Genomic DNA, 18,757 nt, shown 5'->3' with positions numbered 1-18,757 from the left:
TATTGAGACATTGTAACATGTTTAATATGCTGTCCATTATTTATATTACTTGTTAGCCTGCATGCTACTGTTTGTAAAGAAAAGAAAATCTGATTTAACATATCAGTGGTAAAGCAATTCTAAAGTATTCAGAATACAGGGATTGCAGATTTAATGAACCAGGCAATGTTCTTGCTGTATATTGTAATATTATAATATAGATGGGAAACTTCAGGATGACTTGTAATATTCCAATATACAGAATGACAATTTCTTGATTTTATCCTAACAGAAGTGCATATAAAGCTATTACTGACTTGAGCATATTTTTTATACTTTGCCTGTTTTGCTGGTATACATAATAATGGTACTTTTTAAGGTAGAGTTAACCAAAAAAATGACAAAAAATATATATAAATTCTGCTAACTGCCACGAATAAGTCTTCCAATTGGCTGTATGTTGGCGTATGATTAGAGAATATTCCTCCCGAACAGAAATACTATTGCTCTGACTGTCCAAGTATCTTATGTAGACAGGGGAAGCAGTTGAAAAAAAAATCGAATTGTGCATCGAGTGCCGATGAAGATTCACAATCCCTGTTTAAGGTCACAGTGTGCATCAACCTCCAAGCGCATTCATCCTGTAAAACCAATCTGCGCAATCTGTTTTTAGGGTTGGCGAATGCTCCAGATGGATGGTGAAAACAGTAACAATTTCACATGAATGTCCAACCATTAGTTTATTAGTTTAATTCTAAGTGAGAGCTATTGGAACTGTCATTATTGCTTGTTTGAATTCTGTGTTTGAAGCTTTTTTCCACATTGGTTAAAATGTGTTTTCCTGCAGAGGTGCAACTGAAAGAAGCAAACCATTTTCCATTATAAATATAGAGGCAAGACTGGATCTCTAGGATTTCAGTAAACTCAAAACATTTTACTGGGATTAGAAGCGTTGGACTCCCTGTACATGTGTCCTCTCTCTTCTATTGTCTTAATTAAATAGTCTTGTCTACGAAAAAGTGAAGTCTTCGGTGCAAAAGTAGGCACTTGTTTGTGCCTAATCTGCACTTTTCAATTAACTACTTTTCTTTGCACTCTGATCTGCCAGTTCAAAATATTGTACCCTGACACTGTCATCTTGTCCCATATCCATGTACTTCCTTTTATTATTAGACACACTTGCACAAAAATAGGCCCATAACAAATGAAATCAACATTTGTGTTGTAAATCTACAGGTTGTGGTTCATATTATCATTAATTGTTTATTTGTAAGGTGCCACAGTGCTTCATAGCGCCAATCAGTGGGTAAAACAGAACAGAGAAAACACAGGGACATACAAGGAAGACTGGTATATGGACAGCTCTGAGGGTGATTTAGTGTGGGTAGTATAAGTGGGATAATGGCATGCTCTAAGAGAGAGATGGGGTTTGAGACAGCAGTTAAAGAAATGACCATTAGTGTCTTGTGATGTAAAATTGACATTTATATTATCTGTAATTAGAGTGACATTAACTGCTTAAATCCACTGTTTCTGAAGTCCACTCTGTGGGGCATATTCAATTGTCCAGGTTACTCTCTAAAGTAGCGCAGCGTTGAAAGTATTACCGTTATTACGGTAATTCTAACCCGGATTTCAGCTTGCAGCTCCCTGTGTAACACGGACAATTGAATATGTCCCTGTGTGTAGATCCAATAAACAGGTGACACTGGTGAGACCCGATGATTGTTGTGAAAATGTATCGCTTATTTAATAAAATTGAGAAAGAATTACAAATATCTTGTTTTATCTCAGCAAGCCAGTTGCCAGCTTTATTTAATCTACTGCAGTTACATTCAAGGAAAAAATATCAGCCTACTCTTTAGCCTTTTATCTGGGACCACACTCCCAAATGTGTAAGCTCTACACTTTTGCCAAAACCTAAAAATTGGGATTGTCATGCACAAAGTATGACTGTTGAGGGGGCTATGCAACTAGGCCAATGAAAGAAGATGCCTAATTAACTTCCAAAACCTATATTAATAATTTGGTAAGCTAGTGCATACATGAATCCATTTGGGGGAGTCCCTCCAACTTACCATTTAGATACTTGCCTACGGTAGAAATAAAACGAAAGCCATATTTGTTATATATTAAAAACCTTCAAACTCTATCAGTAGTTATCTAGTAGACATATGTAAGGATATGTCTTTAGAGTAAATCTGGTTGTAAACTATTGACCTATCTATAAAGGAAAGCACAATACTAATGGCACACATTCATACCATGACCTTTAGCTAACATTTTGCACCAGATTTATACTACATTTTATTACAGAAGCCTAGTCATCTAATATGAGGTATGTTAAAGGTGAATCATCCCATTAATACCCATTTGTCACATGTCCAGATATGCTTAGTATGAGGAAGTTTTTAGCGCATACTTAATGGGCCTGATTTATTGAGGAAAGTAAGGCATAAAATGAGTATGTTTTCTCCTGGACAAAACCAAGTTAGAATACAAGGGGTACATATTAGTTTATTAATTTGCACATAAGTTAAATACTGGCTGCTTTTTCATGTAGCACACAAATACTTGATAGTTTTATTTTTACACTGAAATTTGCAGTTGATCTAGGACATGCCCTACCCCAACTATAAATTTGTCCCCACATTTTAAATTTTTATCCCCCTCCAATGCAACTTGGTTTTGCCTAGTTGCAAGGTTACTGCTTTTATTTTGCTTTACTTTCGTTAATGAATCAGGCCCAATGTCTGCAGATGTATCAGAAAGTGCACACACTTCACTATTAACCATTACACTAATCAGTATTTGTATTCATATTTAATCTTTTAATCTAATAAGAATAAGGGAGGGGGGTGTCATTTAAGATAAGCTAACACTGTGAAATATCTGTGCCTCATCCTGCAACTTTTTGCGCATCATGTACTTAGCAAAACAAAAACAAAAGCAAAGGTTCCAAGGGAGCTTGTATATATACTGTTCTCAATGGCTTTTATGATACACTATGTTCTCTCCCAGATTGTTTAGTTCTATATTTCCTGCTGAAAGCTGGCCTAGGAGAGAGCATAGAACATACAGTCCTCTCACTCTTATAAGATCTCTCCCGAGCAAACATATTCTTTAAATATTTATCTCCCAGCCAACATTTTGTATCTATATTTTGCTGGGTTCCCGGGAATCTAGAGCTATTTTTGTGCCCACAAAGCCATCATCTTTGTGTATATAGACACTGTTATGGGCTGACTGGCTAATTTTAGCCCAGGGGGTAAACTCGGCTCAACATTCTTTTAGAAATACTTTTTTAAGGAAAATAAAAATGCAGGTAACCCAGTGATCCAGCCAAAGGTAGCCCACTATGGGACAGATGCCCCTCAGTGCCCCAGGCCCGCCAGCCCCTGGCAACTGCAGTCAAAATTTGCAAAAGTGCTTTATGTTTTATAATGCAATCAAGAATCATAAACATGATATTTATGTTTTGTCAAAATTATATTGGATCTTCCATACCACTCTAAATGCCTCTCATTGGATTTAGTACTATGCAGTAATTAGCAGTACGACCAATAAATGGGTTATGATAGTTTTACTTTAGTTTACTTGATTTAGCATTAACCTATGCTCAAGCGGATTAGAGTATTACAGTAGAATGAGAGCAATAAAAAGACATTAATGAAAGACCTAGAGAATAATTTCCAAGTGTACTATTGGTAATCCGTGAAGTCTGGACATTACATTTAAATACCCATTACTTATGTAAAGCCAGCAGATGTATGTATTGTATCCTACGTTTTTAAAATCCCTTTAACATTTACGTTTATGCTTGTTGGCCAATGAATGAAAAGGAAAGGCTTAAAGCCATAATCCCATGAAAATAACATAAAACACTCTTTTTACTCTAAGAAGAAGCATGGTAGTGTTCTTTTATTCTTTACCTTTATTAATGATTTACTCTTTGTTAAATGTCATGCGGCTACCATGGTAATTACATGAAATATAGTGTATAATTATCCCCTCAATGTACAGTCCTGCATAATACATTGGCACTGTATAAATAAAGGATAATAATAATAATAATATAGTGAACAGAGAGGTTTTGAAACATTCCTCTTCTTGGCATGCGCATTCACAGCACAACCCCCCACTCTACCTCTGCCACCATGTATATGGAGTCTGACACAGACATCAGGTTACCTTCTATTCCAATAAGAGTTTGAGTGCTACATGCTAATAGTTTAGCAGTCCCCACAGAGCGATTTTGCCTAGGGATGGCTGAGTTAGAGGAGGACATCTTAGAAAAATGGTTCATGTTAAAAAAAATGTACAAAACAAGCTACTTTTTTATTCAAGACATCTATGAGTAATTTCAGCTTTAACGTTGACTTCAAATTCCCGATTTTCTGTGGTTAAATAAAGATTAATTTAACATGCATAATTCAAGACCCTACTAGTTAGAAGTTCCCTTTCCAAAAAAGAAACTGTTAGAACCAAATCTAGTCACTCTGGAGTTAGAGATCTATTGACAAAACTGGAATTGTCATTGTCTTGAAAATTCAACTACTCAGATTTAACATTTTTTTTTTAAAGACCACTACATAAAACTACAGGTAATAGGATTTAGACTCCATGATAAGCTTCTAGATGACACTTAAAATGCTAAAACAATGTTAGTGGTAGTAATGAGTAAAAATGACCTCTATGTACATCACTACATTCTAAAGTGTTGTGTTATAAATATATCTGTGCTTACTTATACTTTAAACCTGTGTCTAATGATGTCTAAAATAATTCTCAAACTATGTTTACAAATAATCCAGTGATGTTTGTTGTTGATGATAGAGGCATTGGGTTTTTCTCATTTTTTATTTAAATCATTAATTTACAAATGGGGCATAACATAGTACTGAGGCAGCAACATTCAGCTGATTGAATATATTGTGCTGACCAAATCAAGTCAAGTTTAAGATCAATACAACAGACAAGGAGGCGGGGTACAGGAAATAAAGGTGTTAGAAGGAGGGGAGGATTATTGTTTGATTTAACAGTGCGTGGGGTGCATTTTTCTGGCTGCAATAATGGTGACAAAAGTTATGCCTACATAAAAATTTTGATTAATATAAAGCCAACAAGGAGGAAATAGGGATTGACCATATAACAGACATACAACATTCCCCACACGCCTAGTTCCCGGCAGATGTGAATTACGATTTTCTAAAATGTCTCCAGCATGAATGACATAAGTTACAATGATCAGAGTGAGATTGCCAGTTTTAAAGCGGCAATGGGTGGACCCGTCACTTGTATAATGTAATCTAGGTGGCGATTCCGCCCATTGTTGCTTTAAAACCGCCAATCTGACTCTGGCCATTGTAAGTGACGTCATTCGCGCTGGAGACATTTTGGAGAGTCACAATTTACATCTTCTGGGAAATAAGTATGTGGGGAATGTTGTTTGTCTGTTATACTAATTGGAATTTTTATGTCTGAGTAACTTTTGTCTTCATCATTGCTGCCAAAATAATGACTACCACCGTTAACAGGAAGCCACTAAATTATGTTGTTTATTTGTTAATATGTTCAACTCTATTGGGCATGACAAAACAGGAACTGCACCTGTCAGTTGTTCAATTCTAGATAATGCTGTTCATGATTTTAATCCAGTTTGCCCTGATCTTAAGACAGCCCAGGCCTTGTAGAGCCACCTTTGTTTAATTTAACACAAAGATCCAACTGCAGCTGTAGTGAAAAAAACATTCATTGAGTTGGGTTCTACCCATGACTGAGGAGAGGTCATTTGCTGTTTTAGAACCACCCAACATGGGGCAAGACCACTAGATGTGGTCAATATTTATTTTTTCTCACATCCACAAAAACAATGTGGTCCATAGGATGAAGGAAACATTTTAGATACCACCTAAAAATGTTTGTGTAGATCCTTTGGTAGTCGCACAGAATGATTTTTCCTCCTCTGCATCCCATATCCCTGGCCAATGATCATTAATCAGGTTTGTTCCCTGGTTTGTGGAGGCAGACATACTGTATGTTTCTGAATGAAGTTTAAATGTTGAAACTTTAGGCTCTCTAGATATCATGAGAATCAGATTTGATAGGAAACATCAAATGTAAATTCATAGTCTTAAGGCCATTGTGAAAGATGGTCTAAATTGATGTTATATTTAGAGGAATGCAGATCCTATAGAGTTAGTGAGTGTTTTAAATCACATCAAGAGTCTCCTGGTCTTAGGTATCAGTAAGAAACTTTTCAGCTTAAGAGGACTTAGATGAAAGTTCTTGATGGAAAGCTAGTGCATGAAGAAGGCTAAATGGATGGCTAATAAGGTCAGGAATTTTCTGTACTTGGCTTGATAAATAATACATGCTTATTTTGTGCTGTCCCCCTTGTAGGGTATGTATAGTTCAGATTTTCTGTTTAAACCTGGGTTTTTAGAATCCCAGAAAAACTATATAATGTCCCAATGAATCATCCTGGCATCCCTTAGTAGAAAATAGGCGTACAGCATATGGAATAAAAGCATAATTTTTGATAATAAGGTTTTATTTACTGTTAGAACTTTACTAAACTATCACATTTTAAACACTAGTCATGGTTGAGGACCAGCATTGAATTTTCCTAGAATTGGAACACAGTTTTGGAAATATAGAGTTGTCGGGGACAGATTTTTATTGGTCATAGGGTATATCTGAAAGACCATAAATGGATATGTATGAAAATGTGTTTTCTGTAAATTGTAGCAGAGTTTGCACTGTTCATCTCAGAGCTCTTTTGATGCTGGTTAGCCTTACGTATTCTGTCTGGCACTAATTGGAAAGCTGTAATGTAAAGTAGAGTATCGGAGGGTTATATAATTGTGTTTTATTTTTTCAGAAATTAGGAAGCAAAATAAAATAACCAGATTTAGAACAGTTGTTTTGCAAAATTGTTTTTACAAAATTGTTCATCTAATACTAGATATTCACATCTATGACATTATCAAACTTTGCGTTTATCACTTTTGTTTTCCCCATACATGACATTGCAAGCTTGTCACTTACTTAGATGGATTTCAGTTATAGAGAACAGACACAGAGAACGAACAATAATTTAGTGCAGAATTGTTATTTTTTATATAGTAATACATATAGACAGTGGTCGAAGTGGAAAATGGAGCTATGTAAAGTATGAGTGAATGGGATTTAATAGTCTTACAATTAAAGCAACAGGAGAAGTGGTTGTATAGCATTCCACCGGACCACTTTGACTACATATGGATGATATATAGAAACACTTAGGGCTAGATTTACTAAGCTGCGGGTTTGAAAAAGTGGGGATGTTGCCTATAGCAACCAATCAGATTCTAGCTGTCATTTTGTAAAAAGTACTAAATAAATGAAAGCTAGAATCTGATTGGTTGCTATAGGCAACATCCCCACTTTTTCAAACCCGCAGCTTAGTAAATCTAGCCCTTAGACTTTACATTTATCTTATAGTGTTTCTCTGTATAAAATACTACAAACGTTCAAATATATTCTCATGTCTCCCTCTATTCAATATAAAACCATGTTGAGCTGTGGATGGAGAGGGGGATATATAGTATGCAGACATATTTAGAGTTAGAATTGGGACACATCTTTGGTGAACTTTAACAAAAATTGCTGGATTTGTTCCTAACTCTAAATGAAGACCTAACTGTGTAAACATCTTATTCCTTTACTTTAGTCTTTTTTGCCTTGGTCTATAGATCTATTCATCTTGGGTGTATCTAAATATGTTTAGTACAATATTCCGCAACTAAGCTTAAACTATTAGTAAACTGGAACAAGATATCCATTAATGTTACAACATGTTTGTGTTCCTAATGTTGGATGTTTTCATTGGTGACCTGCCCAAGGTTGTATGTCCTTAGGTTGTTCTACCCCTTATACAAATCTTGGGATGTGGTTGCTACCTTTGATGTGCATCCAGGGGTACAAATTCTAATATGAAAGTTACAAAGGAAGTAATAGTTACTTATATAAATTTACTTTGATAGGTTAATCTGGGATTTTTGTAAACTGGATAATCTGGATAATTCTGTTTAAAATTACACCTATTTCATTCTTCAAAAACAATAATAATAATTATCATTACAATGATGATAGCAGAAGTACAGGCAAATAAACAAGCCATAAAGTGAGTACAAAAAAAAATACAAAAAAGGACACCCATCTATAGAGAATAGAATATTAAATTAATATCAAGAGACTAAGCATATGACCAGCTTTGGTAACGGGAGCAAAAATTAAATATAACAGGATGCATAAAGATGTGATTTGGGAAGAGGTAGGGAAGGGAAGGATGGGCAAGGAGGGTAAATGAGGCCGAGAACAGGTCCCCCACAAAGTGGTTTTGTGGAAATCACTTGCATCCAGCAAGTAGCTTGGTTAAGTTAGCTTATGTGAATGGTCACCTACAGAGCTATCACTAAGTTATGGTTACAGTTAGAGGTCTGAAATGCCTTGGGACGGGTCTATTTGAGGCAATTGACTGTTAGAAATTGCTGTATTTTTGTATCCTCTTGGATGGACAGAGAATGTTCCTTCCAGTATTCAATTATTTTATATGTCCATTCTTAATACTAGAGATGCTCAGGCTCGGTTCCTCGAGAACCGAACACACCCGAACTTAGGCTGTACTCTCCCGCGCCCTCGGAAGCGAAAACTAAGCAAAACGTCATTGTTACATCGTCGGAACTCGAGTTTTGAATTCCTTTTTAAGATCCAACATAACGGTGGGTGGGAGGGAGGGCGGACCCCCATTTTTCTTTTCTGCCACTGCTGTGTGCCAATGTGTCTTAGATGTGCTAGGAACTGCCGTGTGTTTGTGTCATTGCTCTGTCGCTTACCATCCAGCCAGGTCGCTGCAATGTTTGTCTGAAAGTGTATTTAATATAATATTGTGATCTGTGAGGTGGTCAAAATTGACTGCAAATGACTTGAAATTAGTGTTATTGAGGTTAATAATAATGTAGGAAAATCCAAAAACAAAACCAAAACACACGAGGGTGGTTTTGCCAAAACCAAAACACAAAGCTAATCCAGATTAAAAACCAAAACCAGTTCACGGGGGACAGTGAGCATCTCTACTTAATACACATGCCCAGTTGGTGGCTATACACAGAAGAAAATAAAAATAATTAGAAAAAGTTTTTTTACATGAATGGAAACCTTGGCATTAAACAGAATGGAGCTTATTAATGTATTTAATTAGCTTAATGTTACTGGTAGGAGTAACAGAATTATGAGATAGTAATTGCAGTAAAAAAGTATATGGCTGGAGGCAATAAAATAATTGAATAATGGAAATTAAAAAAAATTCTAAAAGCTTAGATACAGATATCTTGAGAGATACAAAGTAATAATTAGATTAGGAAGCTACATATATTATATAGCACAGTTTTAGAGATCATGACCCTGATTCATCAAGCAACGCAAAATTAACTTATTGTATGTTTTTTTAAGAACTCACATAGGGCCTGATTCTTTAAGGCACGTAAATGTCGATACGTGATGTATGTTGCCTAGAATCGCAACGCATATGTCCAGAAATTAACCATACGCCAGAACAAAACAACATTCAATTCATCTTGTAGGAGACTGGACACCGCCGGACTCACCTGTATTATTCTTTTAATGTCTGCGGGCTTGATTCATTAAAGAAAGTTAAGCAAAAGTAAGTAAGCAAGGCAAACCCATGTTGCATTGAGGGGGGGGGTAAATTTAAATTGTGATGGCAGATATATTTGGAGTAGGGCATGTCCTAGATCAACTTTAAATTTCAGGGTACAAATAATTTATCAAGTATTTGTGTGCTACATGAAAAAACAGCCAGTATTTTCCTTATGTGCAAAATAATAAACTAGTTTGCACCCCTTGCATTGTAACATGGTTTTGTCCAGAAAACTTGAGTAAGAAAACTTATTCAAACTTAACTTTCCTTAATGAATCAGGCCCTGCATTGTGACTGTCAACAATGTGAATGTCGACAATCACACTGTCGACATTTTGAAGCTGTCACCAGAATGGTGATAGCTTCAGAGCTGCAGGTGTGTGTTGGAGATAAACTACACTGTGATTCCTGCATATGTATACTGGAAACAGACAGGATCTACTGCCACTTACTGTTCAGCCTCTGTCTGTCAGCCTCTGTCTTTATTTACACTCCTCTTCCTCCAGAGAAAAATAGGTGTGTAAATAAAGAGTTTAGTTCGTGATAGAGACGGTCTGGTGCCAGAATTATTCTGACTTTTATTGCACTGCACCACAAAGTGACATCACCTGTATCCCATTACTTACAAAGAGACTTTGTAGTAAAACACCTGTATGTGCCAGGGATTGAGAAGGAGGTGCACTGTGAAACTGTTACAACCCACATGACACAGTGACAGGGGGTTACAGTAATAATGTATGTTAAATGAAAAAAAAAAGATTGAAACATAAGGCTAGACATTAATATAAATATACATACAAAAACGGTGATTTTAACATCTTTTGCATAAATCCATATAGACCAACCTGCCAAATCAATATTATACTTTGTAAATGAATACTAAACTCTACAAAATTACTACTAATATCACATCCAATTAAAATGTAAAAAATAATTAGCGTTACAGTTACTCCCTCCAGTGCTTCATGTCACTCTCATCAGCCATGAAATTGCAGAGGAACTTACTTTGTTATTCCTTAAAGAACAGGTAAACACTAGAGCCAAAACATAAGTATAAACAATACACTAGAGCCCAAAAATCGTTAAAGCCAAAGTCCATTAAAACATAGGCAAATTCTCGCAAAAAAATAAGTGTACGGGGCATAATTACAAAACTGCGGATTTGAAAAAGTGGAGATGTTGCCTATAGCAACCAATCAGATTCTAGGTATCATTTATTTAGTACATTCTACAAAATGACAGCTAGAATCTGATTGGTTGCTATAGGCAACATCTCCACTTTTTCAAACCCGCATTTTAGTAAATATACCCCTAAGACTGCAGCCTAAATGTTTTAGTATATTTAACTAAGTTGGAGGTTCCTATAACTTTTTTCCTTGTAGTTAGAGTGTGTGCGTGCGTGCATGAGTGTGTGTCCTGGGCAACAGGAAATCAGCCCTAAATGTAACCTCCTTCATCTCAAATAGTACCGGCGAAGAGTTTTCGATAAAAGACAAAATTACCTGCGACACGGCAGGAATAGTGTATCTTTTAGAATGTCCATGTGGAAAGCAATATGTGGGGAGGACGATTAGAAAACTCTCCACAAGAATTGCAGAACATCAAAGAAATATAAAAAATGAACTTAAAACACATAGCGTCCCCGAACATTTCTCCAAATACCCCCAACATGATTATACCCTTCTGAAATTCTTAGGAATACACAAGGTTGAGAAACCATGGAGAGGGGGTGATTATATAAGAAGAATCTCACAAGAAGAAGCTAAATACATCTACACCCTGAAGACACTTACACCTAGCGGTCTAAACATCGACTTTGATTTAAATACCTTCTCACTGCATAATCATATTAGCAATCCATCATTTTATTCAAATATCTGAGCCCAAGTAACTGAAACTATTTGTTCACCGAAATACGTCCGTTCCAATCTGTAGCAAAAGGTATGGTTGTGTCCTCACAACTGCCATTCAATGCTCTGACCAATCATGGAACATACAGAGTTATTCCAAGACTATATCTAGGCACCCCTGCCTTATTCCTCATTCAACTAATGACTACCGATCCCTGAAGAAGCCCCCTAGGGGCGAAACGCATAGGATTATATATTGCTTCAATCGCTGATATCGATATCAACTTCCAAGTGCCCTATTCTACCTATCTGGCACTTTACAGCCGCGACTGCAATCTTGCACGCGCCACAGGACTCAACCCACCCACCGGCTGTCATCCTAACGGCGGGTGAACTCTCACACTGTGCGGCATTAGACCGAGAGGATCACAGAAGGATCAGGACATCCGGAGCTCGCTTCCTCCCTCAGGGTAAGTGCACTGCCCTGCCTTCGATCCATGGTTACCACCTCTGGATCTTCCGTGACAAGCTTATGTATATAGAAGCTTTTATATCGGCATACGGATTCCATTCCATTCGGCGGATATTGATAGGACTGTTTACTAGCCGTGATTTCTGCTTATGCACTTTTCTGTATATATCCATTCAACAGCCTCCTGTCCGGTTCACGGACATGTTTTAAGACAAGGGAGATGTTTTCTGACAAGGCAGAAACTTCAATATACAATAGTTTGCTGCTTGTCTACATGTGACTTTGTTCACTTTATTTGCATATTGGTTACATCTACTGTTTTCATTCAGCCGCTTGGCTTCAATACGGATTTATATTTACTGACTGTCTACTCGTTTGTTGTCAACAGATAGTTTATATCTTGTCTGACCATCGGGAGCTTCACACCTGAATATATCACTATACTTGCTTTAAAAAGCCTACAAACTGCATTTACCACCTTTGTATTTCCCCCTGTGGAACTCAGACCGTGCGGATTCACATGTTGACTTTTCAATTAAGCCGGCTGGCTTAATATTATCACTTATCCGGTTTAAACACAGACCTACGGATTTCTATATTGACTTTTTGCTCCCTGCTTGATGCAGTGGTTCAGACTCTACCTTGATAAGTTTACCTAATAAATACAAGTACGCCAGCTGGCCTACCTGTTCACACATCATTGTCTTTATTTTTATTTTTATTTTTTGCTTTGTCCAATCCCCTCTCCTATCTCCTCTATCTGCGCCGGGGTTTCCATATATTGTTATCCCTAAGGGGTTGGGACAATACCCCTACAAACCATCCCCCTGGCTGCCTACACGCTTATTGGGAAGCGCAGAAATTCCAACTTTGTTTGACTTGTCTAAATGTGCTTCTACATAACAATCTTATTATGACTGGGAAATATGAACTAAAAAAATGAGTGAACATCTCTCTTTAATGTTAATTCTATCCTATTGCCCTGAACACACTTGATATATTTCTTATAACATGGATCGACCAATCAGAGGTCCCACTCTGTTTTAAAAATTTAAAAAAGCAGATAATTTCAACTGAATTTATGAAGTGGAAAATTTACATTTAAGAATCGGTAAACTGTACATGGTGCACAAAAAAAGCAAAATGACATGCTATGTATAACAAGCTTATGTTGTCAATTCCAACATCCCTATAGGGAAATATAGATTTCCCAGTTGACTGTCAAATTTAACAAGAAAAACACGACTAACACGCGCTACAAATGTCTAGACTGTCATTTCATTTTACCCAGTACATATATATTTTACTTCTTACATCTATCCCTAGGCAGAATAAATGCTAATCATCTAGTCTCTACATCACATGTAGCTTATTAGCTAATTACAGAAAAAAACAGCTGTAATTACACATATTTTTTTTAGGAATTTTCCTGATTAAATGCTAAAGATTTATGACATCTGACAATAATCACTGACATTTTTTAAGGGGTGTCACAGCACCTTTTTGTCATTAGTCTTTATCTCCTACACACCCGTGTGCCCCAAGTGGATAAGGGCAGAATAGGGCAGAATAACTTGTAGTCAATTAATCAGAATGCTCACTCCAGCACAAAGTGTTTAGGGAGGTAAGATTGTGGGAGGGTGTGCACTCATGTAATTATGTAAGGACGGGTTTGCACGAGACAGGGACAGCGCCACCATGTGGGGAGGGAAATATAGGCATGCAGGACCTAAGCAAAATTAAGCAGTGAAGGAAACAGGGTCCTCCTGTGAGGACCCTGACTTATGTGAGAGCTTTGTGAAAATCTGAAATGAAATTCATATATTCCAGGTGGTTCTCAGACTACGCTTTGGACACTCAAACAATTTTAAATGGGCTATGGGTCATTTATGACAACAGTTCATAAATGGTTCCATGGGGATGAATCTTCAATGAATGTTATTCACACCCCATAAAGGTGCTCAGAAAAATTAGCGATATTCGGTTACCATAGTACCCAGAAATTAGCGCAGATGGACATTGAGATGATGTCTGGTGGAACGTTACGGGGAATTGAATTTTCCCATATTCATCTACAGTATGCTCAGGAAAATTTCAGCTTTGTATTTGGAACAGCATCCTGTGTTCAACTTTGGCCAGCCTATAGGTAACTTTCTAGTGTATGTTCCTATTAGACTCCATGTTATCCTGTTGGAGATAACTGTAAAATGATGCATATATTGGGCAGTACTACACACAATAAAGTACAATTGGAAATGACTGAAAATAGGTGATAGTGTTTTCTTCCTATGCATTGTTCCTTCATGTTTAATCTTGAGGTGGTGTTAAATGGGATAATGTATATGCGCCTTTGCTCATGCAAAGCGTTTGCCATGTATTTGTACATACTGGGGGGTAAATTTATCAAGCTGCGGGTTTGAAAAAGTGGAGATGTTGCCTATAGCAACCAATCAGATTCTAGCTGTTATTTTGTACAATGTGCTAAAAAAATTAATTCTAGAATCTGATTCATGGCGATAGGCAACTTCTCCACCTTTTCAAACCCGCAGCTTGATAAATTTACCCCTGGGACTTCACTGCAAATAAGCCAGCCCCTTATAGTGCTCAGAAGAGCTCAGCAAGAGCCTTGGGAGGATGAACTGGCACCAACTTCTGGGTTTCCTAGTGGCCACACCCCCTGCAGTTAGGGCAGTTCCACGACTGAGTTCCAATCTAGCAGAAATAGGCTTTTTTTGTAGTCAGTTTACTGCTATTTTCATTTTATTGTGTTCTAAATAACTCTCAATATATTTTATTTCAATATTTTTTTCCCTAACTTCATATAGTATTCTGTATAACTTAAGCAACAATTGACAGAACAGGTACAGATGGAACATATTCATACATAGGTCACGATCTGGAGCCTTCCTAGACCCAAAGGCTTAGTTGGATTGGCCACCCACTACATTGTATGATAACTGAAGTGCTGTATGGTTACAGGTGAAATTGAAGTTCTGAGTGACAGGTGTTTGATCTCAGTGTTTATCTTGTTTTTAAGTTTTCTCATTGGTGCAGTGTATATGCACCTCCCCAGTGCTGGAATTGCGGCAACTGCAGAGGGGGGGGGGGGTACAGCTTCTATAGGACCTGAAGCTGGTCCACCCTTTAAGCCCTTGCTCTTTCCCGTTCAGGTCTTCATTAAGCATGTACCAGGGGCCCCTCAACACCATGTTCCACCCCAGGTCCTCTCCTCATAGATAGATATTAGGATATATCAAGAAAGCAAAACTGTCAATATGAATCTCTAGCTATGCTACAGTTTTAGTTCCCCTGACATCTGCTATATGATGCAGTGGGGCATGGGAGGTTGGGTTCAAACTTTTGTTGCAAATTAGTGCTGGAGTCACATATGATGTACTGGTGAAAGAAAGATAGCACTACTGGAAAGATATGCTCCCCAATTGTCCATGTCAAACATTAAGGGGTAGATTTATCAATCCTTCTAAAAAGGGACAGTGGAGGTGTTCCCCATAGCAACCAATCAGATTCTAGCTATCATTTTCTAGAATGCAGTATATAAATGATAGCTAGAATGTGATTAGTTGCTATAGGTAACACCTCCACTTTGTAGAAGATTTAAAATATATACCCCTGAGAATCTTGAAGATAGATTAGATTAGACAGGTGCATATAACTTGATAAGGAACAAGAGGTAGGTGGGTGTGAGAGTATTGATGTAGTAAGCTCGTAGTTGAGGAATCTGATTGGACATCTGATGATTATTTAAACCACATGTTGTTAACCTTGCAATTGTTTAAAAGTATTATCCTTTTTCAATTAACTATTTATATTTTCATTGTATATATTTGTGAGCACAAGGATTTAACTTTCCTATGAACATACCCAGTTGAAAATAAATCTCCAGAACTAAGTGTTCATGATAAGTTTTGCACATCTTGCAAAGAAGCTTGGGGGGAAGGGGGTATCTAAGTGAGTCTTGTCCAAACTTCAATTCATTTATAAATTATGAGATTTAGCAAAGTAAAAAAACAAACATCAAGTCACATTTTTTTCAAACCAGCAAATCAGAAACCAGAATTCTGATTTTGTCAATTGGGATTCATCCAATCAGTTCAATGTATCACGCAGTGGTTTGCAAAACTGAATGGAAAACTGCAGAAATCAAATAATTTTTTTAGACATGGTTCTGACTGGTGAGCTTGGTCCCATCTCCTGCACTTTGAGTATGATCCCTATACAAAGGTGTCCGATTTACATTTGTTCGCTAAAATGCGGCATCAAGGTAACAAAAAATTTAGGGGCAATCAACACGTTATCTTGCACCAGGACTCTGAGACACACAACTATACACCTTCAAATTAGTCATAATCAAGTGCACCACAAACGAGTTAATCATGAGCGTATTTTGCAGGATGTTCAGTTTGCAAACAAGTGGTGTGTTCTAAACTGCGCACGGTGTGTGCCTTTTAGAACCGCCACATATCAGAAGCCGTTTCATACAAACTGCAGGTGAATAAATATTGCTGTTTGTGTTTGAGAACTGCATCTGGTTGATAGTGGTTTTAAAAATCACATAATGACTACACTTTGGAACATTCTACCCCCCTTAGTGTTTTTTAAAATTGCCTTTGTTTTTTTTTTGTATTCCTATGATAATTATGAGTGCAAACAACCCAAGAGTGTTATTTTTGTTGTTCTGTTCATGCAGTGAATCCTGTCTGTAGAACACAGCATGATCCTGTTATGTACAGCTGAATTTTGGCTGAAACTCAGAGAAGACTCGCAACAAACTGAAAAACACCTCCAAATATATACAAAGGAGAAGGAAAATAAATGCAAATGGAGTACACCCAAAAAATCTTAACCACTCCTCACCCCCAGTACATTGGAAAGTGAACTGAAAAACAGCATATGTTAGAAATAGATGGGTTCTATTTTTGTTTATATTTGAAATCATTTTGTTATCTTTACACTTTTTTCTGCAAAGAAAAATGCATTTTTATTTTACGCATATACTACGGGTATGGGATTTTTTCCCAGAAGGCTTTGGGATTGGAGTTTTCAGGACAAGAGTTTTTCATTTTATTTTTTACTTTACTGCCACTGGAATTCTCATCCTCATTAATAATTTGTGTAACAGTACTCCTTACATTAAAGGTCGTTTGAGAAGCTCAGGCGCCACAGTGCAAATTTCTTTTGTTTCTGCATTTTTTTGGCAAATGTGCCAACTTTCCAGCAATGCACATGCTCTTTACATATGAAAATAGGTGTGGCTGCGGGGGGGCAACATTTTTTTCTCTCCTGATGGGAGAAATTAGATTGAAAGGAAGTAGATGGCAATTATACCACTTCATGGCTGCTTCACAAGAGTTTCACAGCCACATCTCCTCATTATTATTATTATTATTATTATTATTATCATTTATTTGTTAGGCGCCACAAGGTTTCTGCAGCGCAGTACATAGTACAAACAGTAGACCATACAGGGTGAAGCAGTACAGAACAATAAACAAAAAGTACCAATACTTCAGAAACTCCGGCCAGATATATGGAGTAAAGACAGAACAGAAGAACAGGTATGGAGACATGAGGGGAGAGGGGCCCTGCTCATACGAGCTTACATCCTAAGGGAGGGTGGACAAAACAGGCACGAAAGGGAGGCAGTGATGCAAGGGGGAGAGAAAAGGGACCAGGGGAGAGAGGGGAGAACGAGCAGAGTAGATGAGGGGTTAAGTGGATGGTTGGTAGGCTTACAGAAACAGGTGAGTTTTGAGTAGCGGTTTGAAAGAGCACAGATTGGGGGTGAGACGGATGGAGCGAAGGAGGTCATTCCAGAAGACTGTATATTTTGGGCTTGATATAAGAAGAAATGTAGAACAAATGGATTAAAATAATAAATAATAAAATAATGACAGTTTATCGTTTATATCTGGTTTATATTGTCTCTGGCTATGGGGCAATTGACTACAAAACTGTCGGAAAACGTTAAATAGCACAGATGAAAAAGGCTCCATTTGTGTAATAGTTAAATACATAAAATAAATAGAGAATTCAGAATATTTTAAGCAGTATTTTCAGCCATTACATTCTAAACTGTACTAAGTATTTACTAGAGTAGAGATGCAGTTTTTTTTAATTGTTATTATTTGTTTTTGGAATAGAAAGAAAAATTCATCCACCATACTCTTTCTATTGTTATTCTGTGAAGAAACACCTGCTTTATCCCTGTAAATGTCAGTGGTACCACTTACCTCTCACTACCCTCAAATATAATACTAAGCTCCTTACAAGCCATGATATACAAAACAGCATCCTATAATTGATGTGCAAAGATGGGCCGGAGGTTGCTGGTGTCACTGAGCAAACTACTAATGAATCTCAGTGTTCGAAAGAAGTCATTACATCTCTCCCAACTTTGCAAATTGGGGAAGCAGGACAATGTGCGAGAAGAGGGCATGGTCATGCATTACGAGGTATGGTCACATCACATTGGAGGCATACCAAGTCCTGTTTAATGCATGTTCAGCCCTTCTGAGCATGGACACTCTCCAGCCCCGTTCAATACACCCCCTCAAGGACATGCACACCTTATGCAAAGCAGCACTTAGCGGGACCTCTCAACACTACTGTCCACAGGCACAGAGCCCTTACACCGGGACTGTCCAGCCTATATTGGGATAGTTGGGAGGTATGTAGTTTTCTACATAATTGCACAAAAGAATTCCGGTAAAAATAACTAAATTTAGGACTAAC

The 18,757-nt window shown here is 37.3% G+C and overlaps 1 protein-coding gene across 1 annotated transcript in view; it reads left to right on the top strand.

Annotated features, from left to right (window-relative positions):
- The window catches only part of CSMD3 (CUB and Sushi multiple domains 3), an 853,424-nt gene that overhangs the window by 356,832 nt on the left and 477,835 nt on the right, over nucleotides 1-18,757 (top strand). The gene's annotated exons all lie outside the window — the stretch shown is intronic.

The sequence above is a fragment of the Mixophyes fleayi genome, chromosome 5, assembly GCF_038048845.1.
Source record: "Mixophyes fleayi isolate aMixFle1 chromosome 5, aMixFle1.hap1, whole genome shotgun sequence".
Lineage (NCBI taxonomy): Eukaryota > Metazoa > Chordata > Amphibia > Anura > Limnodynastidae > Mixophyes > Mixophyes fleayi.
This window is presented reverse-complemented; position numbering and strand designations above follow the sequence as displayed.